This window comes from Adiantum capillus-veneris, chromosome 8, assembly GCF_014529385.1.
Source record: "Adiantum capillus-veneris isolate H3 chromosome 8, ASM1452938v2, whole genome shotgun sequence".
Taxonomy (NCBI): domain Eukaryota; kingdom Viridiplantae; phylum Streptophyta; class Polypodiopsida; order Polypodiales; family Pteridaceae; genus Adiantum; species Adiantum capillus-veneris.
The window spans coordinates 127720258-127738808 of NC_140938.1; positions in this window are offsets into that span (position 1 = coordinate 127720258).

The window sequence follows — 18551 nt, forward strand, 5'->3', positions numbered from 1 at the left end:
GCAAGCACCACATTGACATGGTGCATGTGTAACATGCCACACGGACAACAGTGCATTTCGTGGAAATCCTTGTGGACTGCGGGTGATCCGCAATCCACGTGGACTACCATGTGGATGATGGCTCACTGTCCCTTGTCCCATGTGCCCCATTGCCACCACGCCCATCCTCCCCCCATTGCTTCCGTCCCTTGCTCTGTCCCCTTCCATTGCGTGTCCTCGTATACCCTATCCCTTGCAACTACAAGAGGTACTTACTAGTAGCGACGCTCATAGTGCGACGCTCAAACATGAAAAACCACGGCGTCGCTATGTTACAAGTAACATAGCGATGCTCATAGCGACACCGCCAGGGCTTAAAAAAATAACCGAGAGCATCCGAAAACTCAGATCTCCGATCTGAGTTTTTGGCGCGCGCTCAAGCAAGCAAGGTAACTCTCTCCCTCTCTCTCTCTTTCTTCTCCACACACTTACACACACACACGAGGAGAGGAAGGAGAGCCAGGTATGCTCCTTCTCTCTCCTCACTCTCATGTTCCCTTCCCCTCTTTCTCTCTCCCTCACACACACACACACACATTGTGTTTTTGAGAGAGAGAGAGAGAGAAAGAGAGAGAGAGAGCACAAACATAAACAAAAAATGCACACACACATGCATAAACAAAGAATGCACACACACATTGAGAGAGGAAAAGATATATATATATATATATATAACACAGAGAGAGAGAGAGAGAGAGAGAGAGAGAGAGAGAGAGAGAAAAGAATAAGAAGAAGAGAGTCTTAACATCGTAGGAAACTATCCCAAGAGACCTTAAAGATCTACTCGACAGGAGTTGAACTCAAGACCTGTTATTCATCAGGGAAATGGCGTAACCAATCTATCACACTTTGGTGATAGAAAAGTTATACCATTTTTCTCATTTTTTTATTGGCGTGCACACACACCCACACACACACTCGAGAAGAAGAGAGTTTAATTTAACGTCATAGGAAACTAATTAAAGAGACCTAAAAATCTAGCCGATGAGTAGTTGAACTCAAGACCTGTTATTCAAGAGGAAAATGGCATAACCAATCTACCACACTTGGGTGATAGAAAGGTTATACCATTTTTCTCTTTTTATTGGCACACACACACCCACACACAAGAAGAAGAGAGTTTTAACGTCGTAGGAAACTATCCCAAAAGACGTTAAAGATTAGGTTAGATGTAAACTTACGTTAAATTAAATTTAGGTTTATTTAAGTTAAATTAGATTAGATTTATGTTTATTTTTAGTTAGATTTACATTTGATTAGATTTAGTTTTATTTACGCTAGATTTAGATTTACGTTATATTAGATTAGATTTAGATTTATTAATTTAGGTTTATTTACGTTATATTATATTAGATCTAGGTTTATTTATGTTATTTACCTGTTATTGAAGAGGGAATTGGCATAACCAATCTACCACACTGTGTGATAGAAAGGTTATACCATTTTCTTCTTTTTATCATTTAAGATAAAGTTAGAAGAAATGGCGAGAAAATTTCCTGCGCTCACAGCCTCGATAGTCCATGCGGACCAGCAATTCCACTTGCATGTTCGACTGCTGCTACCATACAATAAGCCGTCATTATCAGCTAATGGAAGAGCAAATTGAGTCTACACAGAAATTAGTGATGCAAGATGACGATTCCAAGGGTCACACACACACACACACACACATACCACATCCCGTAAAATCTAGAGTAAGAATTAAGTGCCTTGAGCAGACATCAGCTACATTGCAAGAATGGCGTACCTGCATGCTACAAACAAAGATCTACTATGAAAAGATGTTAAGATGATGTGAAATGCTACAGCTAGAGAAGAAATCTAAGTTTTCGCATCTATGTTTGATAGTTTAGGGTTTATGGGATTTGAAATTCTAACATAATGGATTCTTTGTATGTTTTGACAGTGGTCGTTTACAGGACGTGATCCCACACCGTAGGAGCGTGAGTATGCAGGCAGGAAGGGCATAAACGCCCTTATAGACATCCTGAGTTCTCGCGGCGGCATGGTTAGTATTATGGTTTATTCTTTTTCTATTTATTGTATTGTTTTATAAACATCGCTATATGTTTATAATTACAACAAGCTATCTTATTGTTTTTTTTGCAGAATCCGACAGATACGTCGCTTCGACGTGATGAGACATCTGATTAAAAGATGTCAGTTTAGCCATAGCTAGATAGCATTAGTTTTTTTTTGTCATAGATTATGTATCATGAGATGACTTTTAGACGTCTTTTTGAAAACCATGTATATTTTTTAAATAATGACAATGGTTTGTAACTATTACTTTTGCAAAGATTAACAATCAAGTGATTTTGCCTATGTGTACAATTGTCATTGATTTACTTTCATCAATTCACGCTAGTCATTTTTGTATCTTTATCTTGCAAACAATACGTACTATGGATGATGGAGTTAATGATTATATTGTCTTGTGGGTGACTAGTTTGGGTCTATATTTACCTCTGCACTTTTTTTCAAAGGTAAATAGACAAATGAAACATTCAATATGGTTGATGGATGGTTGGGCATTCAATTCCCTGCCACCAAAATTTTTTCATCTCGGGCGCCGCTATGACTGTCGCTATATTAGGCTCTGCAGCGTTGCTATTGATGGCCCTGCAGCGTCGCTATAGGCATCGCTATATAGCGACGTTTATAGAGACGCTTATAGTGACTAGCATAACGACGCTTATAGCAACGTCCCCGTATCAATGCTCATAGCGACACTCTTAGCGACGTCGGGGGTTATAAAAACCGAGTGTATTTTCGTCGCTAAAAACATCACAAGAGCACACAACGTCTTGTAGTGTGCGAATGCACCCGTGCCCTACCTCGTGTGTCAAGTTACACCCCCTGCCACCGCACCCTACCGCCCTTGTGTGGCCTACCCCTTGACACCATGCCCCACCTGCTACATTGTCGCCCATTTCCCCCTCTGTGCCTCGCCTGTCACCAACCCCTCCCCCTTTTCTGACCAAAATTCCCAAAACAGCTCCCCCGGTTCCCCTCCTCACTTGCCTATAAAAGCTTACTGTATCTTCTTTTTTTCTCCTCACACTTCTACTCTTCCTTAAGCGTTAGTGATCTCTATCTCTTTGAAAAGAAAATCTTATTTTTTTCATTTCCTCATACCTTTCAAAACCTTCTCCTCCCACTCTCTTCTACTTTATTTCTCTTAAACCTTCTTCCTACACCTTCAAACCTTTCATATTACTTTCACCTTTCATCATTTCTTTGGAATCTAGAAGCGTCCTAATTAACAAACAAGATGCCAATTTGAATAAAAAAACAGTCCAAAGAAGTGGACCGCCAAGAAGAAATTCCCTCTACACATCACTCAAGAGAGGGGTTCCATGGTTGGAGCATCCGTTTTGACGACGATGCAAGTGCCACCTTCGATCGGTGCAGTCACTTTGACGACCATCCTTGCGAAAAACACGAGTAATGATCCTCTTACCAATTTGTTTGGATCTGTGGTTGATAAACACATCTCATCATGTTGAATTGATGCACATGTTGTTCCATACAATCACTAATTTCCTTGCATCACCCTTTACCGTATTTTGGCCAACCCGGCCCTTATAATGAATGATGATTGTGTTGCCGAAGTAACAAACTTTATAGCTGAAAGAGGTTACCAATCCATGATGGCTCGTTTCATTGTGTCCGAAGATTTTCTCAGACAAGATCCTATACCATTCAATAGGTGTGGCACTTACGGGAGAGAGTTAGTGATGTTGGCCACATTTGATGACCAAATTAGAGACATTCCCAAGCTCTCTCACAAGGAGGAGAAAATATTCATTGTATGGGATGACAACCACTAGCTCCATGCCTGGAAAGATTGGGCATTGCAATAGCGGTTGGATGAATTCTCTGTACATAGTGTGATATATGCAAAAATAGATGCCACTGTTGTAGTCGTGTACATACCTTGCCGAGCTAACGAGGCCCTAGATGTGGCATTGATGCATTTTTTATCACATTGAAACATGCTTCTTTTATGCTTTATACATGTACAAATATCAAGTGTATCGAAGTGGCACGCTCGTTAATTTTCCAAGAAAGTTCAATGCAGGTGATCTCAACCAAAAATAGCAAGTTTCATATACGCGATGCATACATAGTGATTTTCAAGTGAAAAAATGAGGTTCAAGATGAAATATAAATCCAATGGGATTTTTCAACAATTTTTGGGATTCTCTCATTTTGTGTGGGATTCTTTCGAGGGAAAAAAGGGTAATTTTCGACAAAAAATGGTAAAAAATGGCTCAAAATTCCACATCACTTACAATGCCATGACTACGAGGAGTGAGGGAGCATTTTAGACCATCAATATCAATACTTTGAGCTTCTCTGTGAAAGGGATACAAAGCATGCACCTATGGTCTACTAGTGCAGTCCCGTTCTGTTCTAAACCTATATTCAAGGCTCTGAGGCCACCAATTACGGTTTCTCTCTTCAAATACCTACTTGGGAATGTATAAATGAACTTTTGAATTTTCCATGAAATGGCTATGACGGAGAATTGAAGCGTTTGTATAGGGTTTTTATCAGGGAAAAACAACACTAACACTATGCAATTGGCACCACAGCTACACCAAATCATCACACACACAAGAGTTTTGAGTTGATCTTGATTCTTTTTCAAAGAGAAGCTTTCATGGCTGGATTTTTTTTTTTTTGAGTGTGTGTTTAGCTTCAAATCTTCTAGAATTCACTTGAGTTTGCTGACTTGATTTTGCTACAAACTCTCATATTCAGAGGCCCGACGCTTTCCTATCAGCATTCCACACTTTTTGACAACGAATGGCAAATTTCCCAAAAACAAAGCTGAAGCAATTTTTTTCTTGTTCAACTTATGTGTTTAGTTTTCTATAGTATCCTCACTTTTTTTGGACTTCCAACACTACACAAAAAGGTTAACGTTAAGGGTAAAAGCAAAAGTGTCACCATCAATCAGCCTCCCACCGATGCCATTTCCCCTACACTGAAAATCTCCAAGTGTTTACCGCACTGTTTTACCACGTTTTGTAGAGAGAAGGTGTAAATTCAATGAGAGAAACAAGAGAGAGGAGGGCGGGGTTTTTATTTTTGTGTTTAAAGTATTACCGCGACTTCATCCTCTATTATTACCGCGCTCATTACCGTCGTTTTATCCGCTGCCCAAATTTAGCGCCTAAACTTTCAAATTCTGGATTAACCCCCCCCCCCCCCCCCCCCCCCCCCCCCCCCCCCCCCCCCCTCTCCCTTTCAATTCTTGGTGTTTCCCTCCTCTCAATAAAAATTAAAGAATATTGTATATAATTTTCAAATATAAAAAAGAAGAGAAAGAAAGAGAGAGAGAGAAAGAGAAAGAGGGGGGAGAAGGAGGCAAGGGATATAAGGCCCGGTTCAGACGCTGCGGCGGAAATGCTTCCCACAGGGGCGTCTAAGTTGGGTGGCAAAATCCTTTTTTCTCCCCCCCCTCTCGGAAGAGCTGCTGGCCACTCTCCACCTCTCTGTTTTTCGCTCTTCTTCCTCCAACACTGCTCAAACGAGGCGGCAGTAGACTTGTAGAAAGCCTTTCTTCCTCCAGCCTCGTCTGAACCCAGTCTAAGATTACTCTTGGTTACAACTAAAATAATCATTGTCAAAACTGATTAACATAATTGAGCATATTCTCAAATCTAACGAGAGGAAGAGGAGGGAGAGAGAGGTGAATGGATTACACAATCAAAAACTTCATAACTGCAAAATGTTTATGAATCATCTTCCAAAAGATCTCTACATGAAGCATCATCCAATTCTAAGCCCATGGCTCCTAAATCAATAAAGAGAGAAACGGAATTTTCATTTGTGGATGCATTTCCAGCTTCATCATCTTCAAGTTCTTCATCATCTTCATCATCATGACAATCATCCTCACTAAGACTTGCTGCCACCGGACTTGATTCATCGACCTCCCTCTCCTCTGTTTCCACCTCATCCAAAGTCGGAGGTGGAAGAGGGTCAAAGATAGTCTCCACTTCATTAGTGGAAAAAATGGTTCTCCGCCGAGGTGTTATGAGAATTATGAACCAAAGTTTTGGTTGGTGGATTGCTGGGATATAGATGACCTATAAAATAGAAGCTCAAAGTGAGTAACATTGGTATAGCTAGCACTACAACAAGTGAATAATAATAAAAAAGGAACATGTCACTCACCTACTCACAATTGCGCGGTAAAACTAAATTGTCATACCTCCCTGTGTGATGCACACTAGAGTCCACCATGTAGAGGCCATTCTCATGTCGTCTAGACACATTTGCAAACCACTTGCACTCGAAGATGAAGCTATGAAAGGTTCTAAAATTAATCTTTAGTATCCTTTCAATAGTTCCGTAGTACGTGGCTTCATCACCGTCTGTGTCAAAGTTGCCCATGATGGCACAATCCATGGTGGTTCTACCCTTGTCAATGTGGCGCGTACGAAAGTGACGACCCTTTGACCACATAGAGTTAAAGGAAAGGCACTACAAAATAGAAAAATATATTAATTTATCAAATACATATTAAAGATAATTTCAAGAAATAGCGAGACAATATGGTTTAGGTATATGAGGACTCTACCTTTGGTACGCAGCCTCATGCATACTCCCATTCTTTATTGGTGATGTCTTCTCCGCGCGCTTTTGCCTCGGTCATTCTCTCATGAATCCACCCTGCAATAATGAGATCTGGGAAACATGCAAGGTGTCTAGGCACTGGAGGTGCCCTCCTTCCTCCATGTGCTTGTTTCCATGCTTCCCTTTCTTGCAAACGCCTGGCCTTTGCCACTGTCCACATGTCCACCCACTTGGTCATAATCTTTGCATTGAGAATGCAAAAGTTATCGACCACTCGGGATAGATTCATATCCATGTTAAGTATTTTTCCCTTTCCACTTGTCAAGTGTGAAGTCATCCTTGAATATTCCTCCTCTGACCACATGCGAGGCATTTAAGGATCAACTTGTGCCAAATACTCTGATATGTAAACAAATGCCTCTTGAACAATCCACCCTTTGGCCATACATGCCTCTGGTTGAGACCGTAGCCGCACAAAATCTTTGAGAGTCTTTAACAAATCTCTAAGAAGAACATCCATCGTGCGTGCACTACTTCACATATAGCTATCTCCTCCACCACGTGAACCAAGAGGTGAATTTGACTAAGAAGGACCGATCGAGGAAATGCATCTTCAATGGCACACACAATTTCTGTTGCAAGTGTTTGAGTAGCAGGGATAGTATCTATTTTGATTTCCTTGGAGCTCACAAATCTGCAAGAAAACACACAAGGATACACTAAGTGCTAGTTTAAATTATTGTGTACATAAAAAAGGTGTAGTTGAGTGGAGTCTTGCATGGGTGTACCTTACTAGCTCTCCTAATTTGAAAATAGCATCCCTGACTTTCTTCTCCCGACACATACACATACTCATCGGCAGAATGAACTACAATGTAAATCAGGGAAAGGGAATGTGAGTGATAGTCATACACACAAACTACAAATAGAATAGGGAGTATGAAGATTACCCGAAGCATCTTGTGCCAATCGTGGGACTTCAACCCATACAATTGAATGCTTCCACCCTTCTTCGCTTTTGTGAAAGATCCCTTTGGCGACCTCATGTATCCTGTTGGTGTGCGAATAGAGGTGATGGTACCCTTCACCTTGTCTAATTCTTCTTTTTCTAGCATCCATGGTGCTTTAAGAAGCACAATCTTTCCATTTGGGGCACGATGTGGAGTGGCAGAAGCGGGGAGACATTTTAAAAGCCTCAAATCCTCCCTCGCATCCCAAGAGTCCTTCTTGCCAATAATGTGGTCCCATAGTGTTTGGGCTACACTCTTGAATATGTGCATGGTATCCAAGAGGTTTTGTATGTTTAAGTCCTTCCAATATGGAAGCCTTAAGAATATGGAATACCTTGACATACCTTTTGGTAGAGGACACGGAGCCAAATTGTTTTTGTGGTGTTCCTCCCAAATGGTTGCCCAATCTGCCATTGTGAGCTTTAGAGGAGCCTTCCCATTTGTTGGAGCCTTGTGCTTGATATTCCCTTGGGTTAAGAAACGATGGTTGTTTGGATAGATTACTTTGTGCAAGGAATCTGGTCTCTCCGTCACTAACGATGGCCCGCAAGTAGGACATGCATTGTGGCCCGATGTGGACAACCCTGCATACATATCATATGGTTAGAGAGATGAATGAACTAAAATGAGCTAAAGGGAGCTAAAGGGAGAGAGGGAATGAGGGAAAGAGAGATAGAGGACAGGGGGTTACCAAAAATCTCTCTAAGCCCAGGATAGTCGTGCATAGTCCACATAAGGATTCCCCTCACTTGATCCTCTCTCCCCCCTTTGCAAGTGAGACATCGACAACAGAAATGCCTCTCCTTAACTCCTCCAACTCCTCGATGAGGGGCTCAAGGTAAATGTCAATATTTGACACATTGTACTTCCCTGGCACAAGCAAGGAAAGAAGTATATTGCCCTTCTTGGTTGTCTCCCATGGTGGAATATTGTAGTTGATGATCACCACAGGCCAAGTGCTCCATGAAGTAGACTTAGTGCTGAAGGGGTTGACACCATCACTTGCTAACCCAAACTCTGGCCATTGAGTTTCGATGTGCCTCCATGCAGGTGAATCGGTAGGGACACGCATCATTCCATCATTTGAGCGATGGTTTGCATGCCACGCAAGAAGCTCCATAGTAGAATTGCTTTTAAACATGTGTTGGATGCGAGGAATTAATGGAAAATGTCATAATGCCTTGCGAGGTAGGTGTGCCCCTCTCACACCTGTCTTGTATCGTGCCTCCCCGCACACGAGACATGAGGTAGCATGCGCATTCTCATTGCGCTATATCATGCAATCGTTGACGCACGCATGGATGCGCTCATACTCCATTCCAAGTGCGGTGACATACGATGTAGCTCGTCGACAATGTGGAGGCATGTGGTGATCAACTGGCAACATTTTTCCCATTAAACTACAACAAACATGCGTATTAGTATAATTACTAGAAGACGACACCATAAAGAGAGAGGGAGAGAGTATATTATAGCCACATTCCATACTTACAAAAGTAGTACATCGACACTTGCATTACTCCAACCAAACTTTTCTTGCAAGTTGAGTACTTCCAACGATGCTCGGAGCAGCGAGTACCGTGCACCGTCGTAAAGAGGTGTTCGGGCACTCGTCATCAATCTATGCTCCATTTCTGTAGCCCATTTAGTGCAAGGCTGACAATCCTCTTCGCACATGTCGGGCTCATGAGCTAGTAGTTCATCACACATGCCGAACATGTACTCATCCTCTACCTCAAAGTGCAATGAAGACGCCGTAGGAGCTGCCGATGTAGAGCCAACGGCAGGATCACCATGTGGTGCACCCAAATTACTGAGTCGCTCTTACCTATGACGTTTGGCCTTGCACGCCGCTGCACCACCACCGAACATAGACCAATGGGGCACCTCCTCAAGAGACAGGTGAGTCGTTCTATCATCTCTCCGAGCGCTTTTTCGAGGATGCCAAATCCCTTTATTCTCCACGTGCTCCAAAGCAATGCGCCTCAAGCGAGGAATTTCCCTTTTGCACTTGGCGCAAGGACAAGGTAGTCTTTCCTTGAGCAAACGATCTTGCTCTGAGCCTCCAGGAGGACCACGATCATTCCAATCGTCGATGTCCTACACACGCGAAAGGTTATTTATTTAGTCACGTGTCCTAAAAAATTAATAATTAGAGAAACATTTAGTTCCATTAGAAAAATTACATATAGTTAAATTCAAAGGGATTAAATGACAATGAGTGTTAAAACTATTTTTCAACTAAAAGATATTTTTAAAAATTCAATCAATAAACATTTAAAAGTACTACAAAATAAAGTATCCATAAAAAAATAATAATCTTCATTTAAAAACTCAAAAGGCTAAAAAATGAAATAATGTATAGCTAAGGGTAGGGGGGGTGGTTTGTACCCCCCTCCCCCTCCCCCCCCCGCAACCTTGGATTCGCATGTACCCGTTTGAAATGACTGGCCGCAGTAATATGGACGGTAATTAGCACGGTAATAGCCGCGGTAATAACTGACGCCTAAAAAAGGAAAGAAGACAGAGTATGCCACGTTTTTGCAGCATACCCTGCGTTCTTGCTCTCCGCCATCCCTCCCAAGCTTCCCCCCCCTCCCCTCCCCCACCGCCCATCTCCCTACCCTCTCTCTCCTTCAACAAGCCTCATCCCTCCCTCCCCCCCCCCCCCCCCCCCCCCACCACCACCTCTCCCTTCCCCCTCTCTCGTTCTCCAAGATTCTCAAGTTTCGTCAAAGAGGGTTTCGTCCAAGTTTTGGCAAGGGGGTATTCCGCTATATTCTTTGGACACTCAACCTATTCAAAGCTCAACCACGCTACAAAGAAGAGGTAAACACAAAAGCACATCCTCCCTCTTCCCCTTTTGTTTTCTACTACTACTACACACACACACACACACACACACACACACACACACACACACACACACACACACAAACATAAGAAAAAAATAGAGAATCCATTATAACATACCTCGTTCATTAGGAAATGGTTTTTTCGCACGGCTTGTTTGAAATGGTCGCTTTGCTCAGCACGTTTGGAAATGGTTGCTTTGCTACACACATTTGGAAATGATTGATTTGTCACGCACGTTTTGAAAATGATTGTTTGGATAGTGTTAGATGAAATAGAGAGAGAGAGAGAGAGAGAGAGAGAGAGAGAGAGAGAGAGAGAGAGAGAGAGAGAATGAGAGGGAGAGAAATAGATAAAGAGAGTGAGAGAGGGAGAGAAATGTTAGATAAAGAGAGGTAAATGTTAGAGAGAGAGAGAGAGAAATAGATAAAGAGGGAGAGAAATGTTAGATAGAGAGACATAAATAGATAAAGAGAGTGAGAGAGAAAGAGGGATAGAGGTAGATAAATAGAGAGGGAGATAGATAAATAGAGAGAGAGAGAGAGAGAGAGAGAGAGATTTTAAGAGAGGGAGAGAAATGTTAGATAAAGAGAGAGAGAGAGAGAGAGAGAGAGAGAGAGAGAGGAGAGAGTAAGAGAGAAAGAGGGATAGATAAAGAGAAAGAGAGAGAGAGAGAGAGGGAAAGATAGAGAGAGAGAGAGAGTGATAGCAAAATAGGGAAAGAGAGATAGAGAGAGGGAGAGAGGGAAAGAGGGAAAGAGATAGGGATAGGGATAGAGGGAGTCCATGTTAGGGAAAGAGGTAGATATAGAAAGAGAGAGAGAGATAGGGGGAGAGAGAGAGAGAGAGAGAGAGAGAGAGAGAGAGAGAGAGATGGATAGAGAGGGAGAGGGAAAGAGAGAGAGTAGATAGAGGGAGAGAAAGAGAGAGATAGAGGGAAATAGGGATAAGGAAAAAGAGAGAGAAAGAGGGAGATAGAGGGAAATAGGGATAGGGAGAGAGAGAGAGAGAGAGAGAGAGAGAGGGAAAGAGGGAAAGAGATAGGGATAGGAATAGAGGGAGAGAGTGGTAAGGAAAGAGGGAGAGATAGAAAGAGAGAGGTAGATAGAGAGGGAGAGAGGGAAAGAGAGAGAGAGTAGATAGAGGGAGAGAAAGAGAGAGAGAGAGGGAAATAGGGATAGGGAAAGAGAGAGAGAAAGAGGGAGATAGAGGGAAATAGGGATAGGGAAAGAAAGAGAGAAAGTAGGTAGAGAGGGAAAGAGAGAGAGTAGATAGAGAGGGAGAGGGAAAGAGGGAGAGAAAGAGAGAGATAGAGGGAAAGAGGGAGAGAAAGAGAGAGAGGGAGAGATAGAGTGAGAGAGGGAAAGAGGGAGAGAAAGAGAGAGTTAGAGGGAAAGAGGGAGAGAAAGAGAGAAAGAGAGAGAGAAACAGAGGTAGAAAGAAAGACAGAGAGGTAGAGGGAGAGAGGGAAAGAGGGAGAGATAGAGTGAGAGAGGGAAAGAGGGAGAGAAAGAGAGTGATAGAGGGAAAGAGGGAGAGAAAAAGAGAGAGAAAGAAAGAGAGAGAGATAGAGGGAGAGATAGAGTGAGAGAGGGAAAGAGGGAGAGAAAGAGAGAGAGATAGAGAGAAACAGGGATAGGGAAAGAGAGAGAGTAGATAGAGAGGGAGAGATAGAGAGAAAGCGAGGGGGAGAAAGAAGGAGAGGGAGAGAGGGAGAGAAAGAGAGAGATAGAGGAAAAGAAGTAGAGAAAGAGAGAGAGACAAAGAGAGGTAGGGAAAGAAAGAGAGAGAGAAAGAGAGGGAAAGAGACAGGGATAGGGATAGAGGGAGCGAAGGGAAGCCCATCCCCAAGCTTGGAGGGTGTAGGTACAAGACAATGGGTTCCACTTGTAAAACATGTTGATCTATGTTTTGCAATAACGAGATGAAGCGGCAACCTTTGTTTGTGAGGCCATTCTAGGACATGGTGGATGTCCCTGGGGCCGCTCTCGTGGACGTACGCAAAGCCCGAAAAAGTGGTGGCGTCCAAGTCCAAAGCCACCATGACCTTAACCGAGATGTCCATGCCTCGGCAGAAGATGTCGTCCATGGTTGGCTTCTCATCTCTGAGGGTGCTTGCTTTACATGGAGGCGCAGACATGACTCTGCGATGGAGAGAGAGAGACTTAGTGAGAGAAATAGAATTACTTATTGCATTACATTAGAATTGTAATGTTACGATCAATTGATCACTTAGATGTTGAATTTAGGTGCAGCCAGCACAAAATGATGGCTACATTTACAACCTTAATACATATATGTGTGTACATATATATCTGTTTATGCATGTATGTAGGCACTACGTATGGGGAGCATAGCATCCGGAGGTTAGACGCTTCCTCTTGGGTATAGTTCTTTTTTAATCGTGGTGTTGCGGTCATTGATCCACTCATGCATGGATGACCTCAACATACCTTTGGTTTTACCACGGTTGAGACTGCGATGATATCTAAAGAGGTGCAGTTGACCTTTGGCGCTATTAGCCTCTACTTAGGTCTACTAGTATGTATATGCATCTACGTGTTTGTGTGGTAATATACTTGTGTACGTATATTTAAATGAGTGAGTAGGGTGTAGGCTTAATCTTATATTGCTCTTTGTAATGTAGATGTCAGATGAGAGACCAACTGGTGAGGAGCAACTAGCTGGCTCTTCTTTTGGTTGGTTTACATCTCAGGTGGGCTCCCACCCGGGGTGGACATCGCCTCCAGTGGACTCGAGTCTTGAGTCGGCGAGAACAAGCAAAGAAATAAATAATGTTTCTACGTAGTTAACCATAAACCATGAGTGTCATAGGTTTTTTTTTTGTTATTTGCAGGCATGGTCATCCTACACCTACCCTTCTGAGAGTCCTCCACCGGTCGTAGATCCTGACTTACAGCGGGTTATCTCTTTACGAAGGCAGTATCTCCGTTCGACGGAGGATTTGTTTGGCTGCTACACTCCGCAGTAGCTTGTGACCTACGGAATTTCTCCATAGCCTACACCATGGGGGAGTTAGGGAGGGACTCCTTACCTACAGAGCCTCGCACCGACGGCACCTCCCTCTACTCTCCCTTCCTATTGTCCTACTCCTATTCCATTGCAGGGTCCTACTCTCCTTGCATCGCAGGGTCATACTCCCATGGCATCACAGGGTCCTACGCCACTCCATTCCACTCTGGCTTCGCCAGAACATCGTCGGCGGACTTCCTCTGGCAGCGAGCGCCGTGAGAGACGAAGCGGGGCGGATCTTGTGGTTTTGCATATTTTGGTAGTGGCGGGGGAACGGAATCTCCACTTTCACAGCGTGCCGTCCTTGACATAGAGGATGAAACCAGACACGCATGGACGCTACTACAGGGTTAAATATGGCAGGGAGGTTGATTTCGTCAGAGCACAGGATAGAGCATTTCGACGCTATCTACAAATTCTTATACATTCAATGTATAAGAATTGTTTTATAAAGTTCAGAGACCAACTACCCGATCATGCACGGTACATTGAGGACGCTCTGTTAGCTAGATTTCCATACGCCCCCGATCAACATTTTTCACAACAATGGTTAGAGGGCTACATAAAGACATTTCTAAAAAACAAGCAGTCCAATGTGCGGCGTGCAACAACCAACCAGGTCAGAGATCCAGACAGGAGTTACCACGGTGGCAACATGGCAGATGCGGAGTGGGAGTGGGCAATTCAAGAGAAGAGCGATCAAGCTGCGATGGGCTCATCATATAAAAAACAGCACGAGGCCCGCGCAAGACAAACTTCCACACACTATGGCTCAGGAAGCAAGGGAGCTTGGAAGCATAAATAGTAAGATTATTTGAATTACAACGTCGATCGTTGATTATAAAGATTGTAGTTGATAATTTGGTATTGTCATTGCTAACTTAGGAAAATGTCACACTCTCTCGACCAACCACAGAGATGGTCAAGTATCAAGAGCAACATACAGAATTTGATACTTGGTGATGGTTGTTTGAAAACAACCACATCTCTCTCGAACAATTCGACGCCGCGGTTGTATCACTACAAGTGGTAAGTGTAAACAAGTAATTTTGTATCAATTATTTTGAGATGTTGATAATTGTTTAACTTGGTTTGGGTTTATGTAATCCAACATACGTGCCTCTCGACGACGACGAGGATTAGATTAAAAAATGTTTTGTCAAAACCTTTCGTAAAGTCCCAATGTGGCACAATGTATATACAACTATTTACTTTTTATTGTAACTTTTTTAAATAGTTGATCTTCTACATTTTTAAGTGTCAAGTTAAAGTAAATTCAATTTCATTTCTCTGGTATTTTTTATACTCTTTGGAAAAACAATTGATGTCTTATTGTTTTATGCAGGTAAAAAATAAAGGTGCTCATTTGGGCCATCCAAATTTGGGTGGCCCAAATGAGCACCTTTATTTTTGAATTGGCATTTAATAGTAATATACGCGCTAATAACAACGTCAAAGGTCGTGGTAATAGCAGCGGGTATATTGCTGCGACTATTACCGCGCTTATTACTGATAAACCACTACCGCGTGTATAGCCGCGGTTATTGCCGTCCTCACAAATTTTTCTCTCTGCTTTTTTCTTTGCTTTTCCACGACAATGTTAGTGGTTATAGACAACTCCTCTTATAGTGCTAGCACAAGCAAGGGACGTCAAAGCCCAAAAATTACAATGGATAGACCTAAACAAGGTAAGAAGAGAGGACGATCAATCATCAAGAAAATTTTTAGACTTCTTGGAGGAGTTTCAAAGGAAAAAAAGAAATCATGAAGGTGACGGGTCAAATTATGCGCAAGGTGATTCTGAACGTCAATTGGAGTCATGGAGGTATAGTCCTTCCCAAGCTTTGAGATGCGAGGGTCCCAAGTGAACCATATCTATTGCTACTCGACAAAGGGAGGATAGCCACCCAGTTTCTATTTGGCCACCCGAACCACTTGACTCCCTTTCACTAAGTAAGAAATGCCACGACAAACAAATGCCTATTTTGATAACAACAAAATTGTGGTACCTAACATTTCATTAAATTTTTCATTAGACACAATTTCGGCTCACTCTGACGCACAAATTGCAAAGATTCTAAGTGTTGGGGTAGTCCCAGTACATCTCGCAGTACTTGCTGATATATGCCATCCACGGAAGGCTATCATGGTTCCAATGATTTCTTCTGAGTGAATTATGACACTTTGACATCCACTTTGAATTTGGTAAGCACTCTCTCAATCTTATTCTGCATGGTATTTATGTATTGAAGGAGCCTTTGAGTGATCCAATGTTTAATTTGTTCTCTCTCACACTTCGACAAAATGGAGCTTGATCAGTGGCTTGGAGGGGTACGACTTGTGTGGGCAAACCTTCCCACACATTGCAAACTTGATTCCGGAATTGGTGGCATACCCTAATGGAATGCATTCTCTGTCGAGCTCGTTTTCCAGTGTGTTCACCTTGGCTACGGAGTTTATACTATCGGATGGTGCAAGCGGCAATAGTCATGGCGTTGATAGGAGTTTTTTGGTTCAAAGTTTACCAGCCCATGTATATATGGTGTGCTTGTTTTTTTCGACTTTTGAGTGAGCTATAGTTTCTTCTAGAGTGTTGGGCAATGCCAATTTTTGATGTATGCTCTTGGCTATGGTCTACAACTTGCAGTTTGACCAGGGTTGCAAGAGTCCAGTGTTGCTAAAGTTGAGCATTAGGGATTGGGCAAAGATAATGGATTTTGGGTCTCTCCCAAATAGTGCATCCGAGAGGCACGCAATAATCTCTTAAATCATGAAAGATATGTCCATACAAGTTGTCGAGTAGATTCTTGGCTAGGTGGTAGTGTTCATGTATGATAAATGGGGTTAGAGCTACATCGCATATAGTTCTCCAATCCATGGTTGGCATTGAAGCTCAGTGAGGTCAAGGTTGGAAAGCGACGAGAGGAAATCACAGAGCCGATCAATGCTTGGGTGGGAAGCAAGCCTCGGCTAAATAATTAAGGAAAAAGGTGAATGGAGTTCTTTTAAAGGGGGTCGTAACGATTGGAGGATGGCCTGCACGTGAAAAAAACGGCGCCAAAGAAGGAGGACTAGAAGGGGACGCTGCAGAAGCTTGGAAGGGGGAGCCGCCATAGCGTGAGCAGAGGGAGGGCTCTCGAAGCCAGGCTCGGCAAGAATACAGGGGAGTAGCCAGAGGCCGCAGCGAGAAAGAGAGAGAGAGGTAGGCTGGGAGATTGCAGGGAGGCCGCTGCAGAGCAGAAAATCAACGAGTTTAGAAAGAGCAAGAAGGTGGAAGGAAGGTCCGCGTGTGTGTGAGAGTCAAAGAGAGAGCAGTCGGGCTTGGAGGAGGAACGGTGACTGCAGGATCTAAACACCCGAAGAGACGGGTTGAGGGAGCTTTGAAGGGTTTCCAATTGGGAGCGTCACCTTGTTGCAGCAAGAGGAGCAAGAGCCTCGACAGTGCAGGGAGCGGGCTGGGGCTTGCAAGCTGCTCGTCAGAGAGACCAGCCTAAGGGGAAGGGAGGAGCGCAGTTGGGGCCATCAAGGGGCAGCCAGAGGAAGGAATACGAGATGTTGTCAGAGGGCGAGCCTGAGGGGTGGTTTTTTGAGAGGGAGCTGGAGACCACACTCGAAAAACAAGAGAAGAAGGAGCAGTAGCTTGGAAGGAGCGGCTCCTTGAGGACTGCAAAGGAGCGCGATTCAGCTAAAAAGAGGAAGCACAAGGGCTGCATGCTGGCCGTTATGCAAGGAGTTGGAGTGTGCACGCCCTCATTTCAAGCGTCTTCCACTTCCAGCTCTGCGCCACGCGCCCTCCCAAAGAGAGCAAGTCGCCTAACCTTGTGTTTCTTTTTTTTTTTGGGGGGGGGGGGGGGGGGGGGATAACTTTCAAAAGTCTTTTTCAAGTGGCCTGTATTGCCAAGGACTTATAATGTGTGTGTGTGTGTGAGAGAGAGAGAGAGAGAGAGAGAGAGAGAGAGAGAGCGCCAAGTTTTGAACCAAGTGACATTTAATTTAGAGCCCTTGTCAACTTTTTCCATTGAATCCTGTCCAACTTCACTTTGTTTTTTTCTCAATTTCGTACAATGCTTTTCAAGTAATTTTCTCAAAAAATCTTTTTATTAGGAATTTCTCGTCAATAGCCTTATGTAGGACCTTGTTTTCTCAATTTCTAACAATGCTTTTCAAGAGTTTTTCCATCTATCATTTTTTAAATCTTTTGAAATATATTGTAATCTAAATAATTCATTGTTACAATGATCAACAATTATTGTGACAACAAATGTTTAAAAATGAGAGTGTTCCTTTTGCATTTTGTCATTTGGAAGAGTTGTGATTTTTTGGATAGTTAGCAATTGGTGTATAATTAGCCAATTGGGTACATATTATCCTGATTAACCAATCTAATTAGCCAATTAAGAGGGAGCAATTGAGTAGCCCAAATGGGTAAACATCATTGTTGTTGCTATCGTTATCTTTTGCTGTCACGAATTATCTTGATTAGCCAATTTAATTAGCCAATAAGGTACATACAAGACAATAGGAAGCAATTGATCAGGCCAATTGGGTAAACATTATTTTTGTTGGTATCGTTAAAGATGGGTCAAGAAATAGTCATTCCCACTCATGTTTTTTCAAAGGCACGACGGCAGGGTCGTTATCCAAGCCCGTAATTCTTCAAAGTCATAGCTCGCAGGTTGAATTATATTATATTACATACCAAATGTCAAATATTCTCTCTCTCTCTCTCTCTCTCTCTCTCTCTCTCTCTCTCTCTCTCTCTCACACACACACACACACACACACACACACACACACACACACACACAGTAAACACAACAAAGGCGAATGCTCCTGTTGTAGTTGTCTTCCTCATAAGAAGGTCCTGGATCCTTTCTTCCACTAGCTCTTGTAACCCTCTTTGAAGTAGAAGGACCTACATCTCCATTCTCACGTCTGCGCTTCTCTTCCACAATTGCTTCATTGTTATAGCATTTTGCAAGATAGGCATGCACTGATAAAGAGTCCACAAGGTCATCCCAA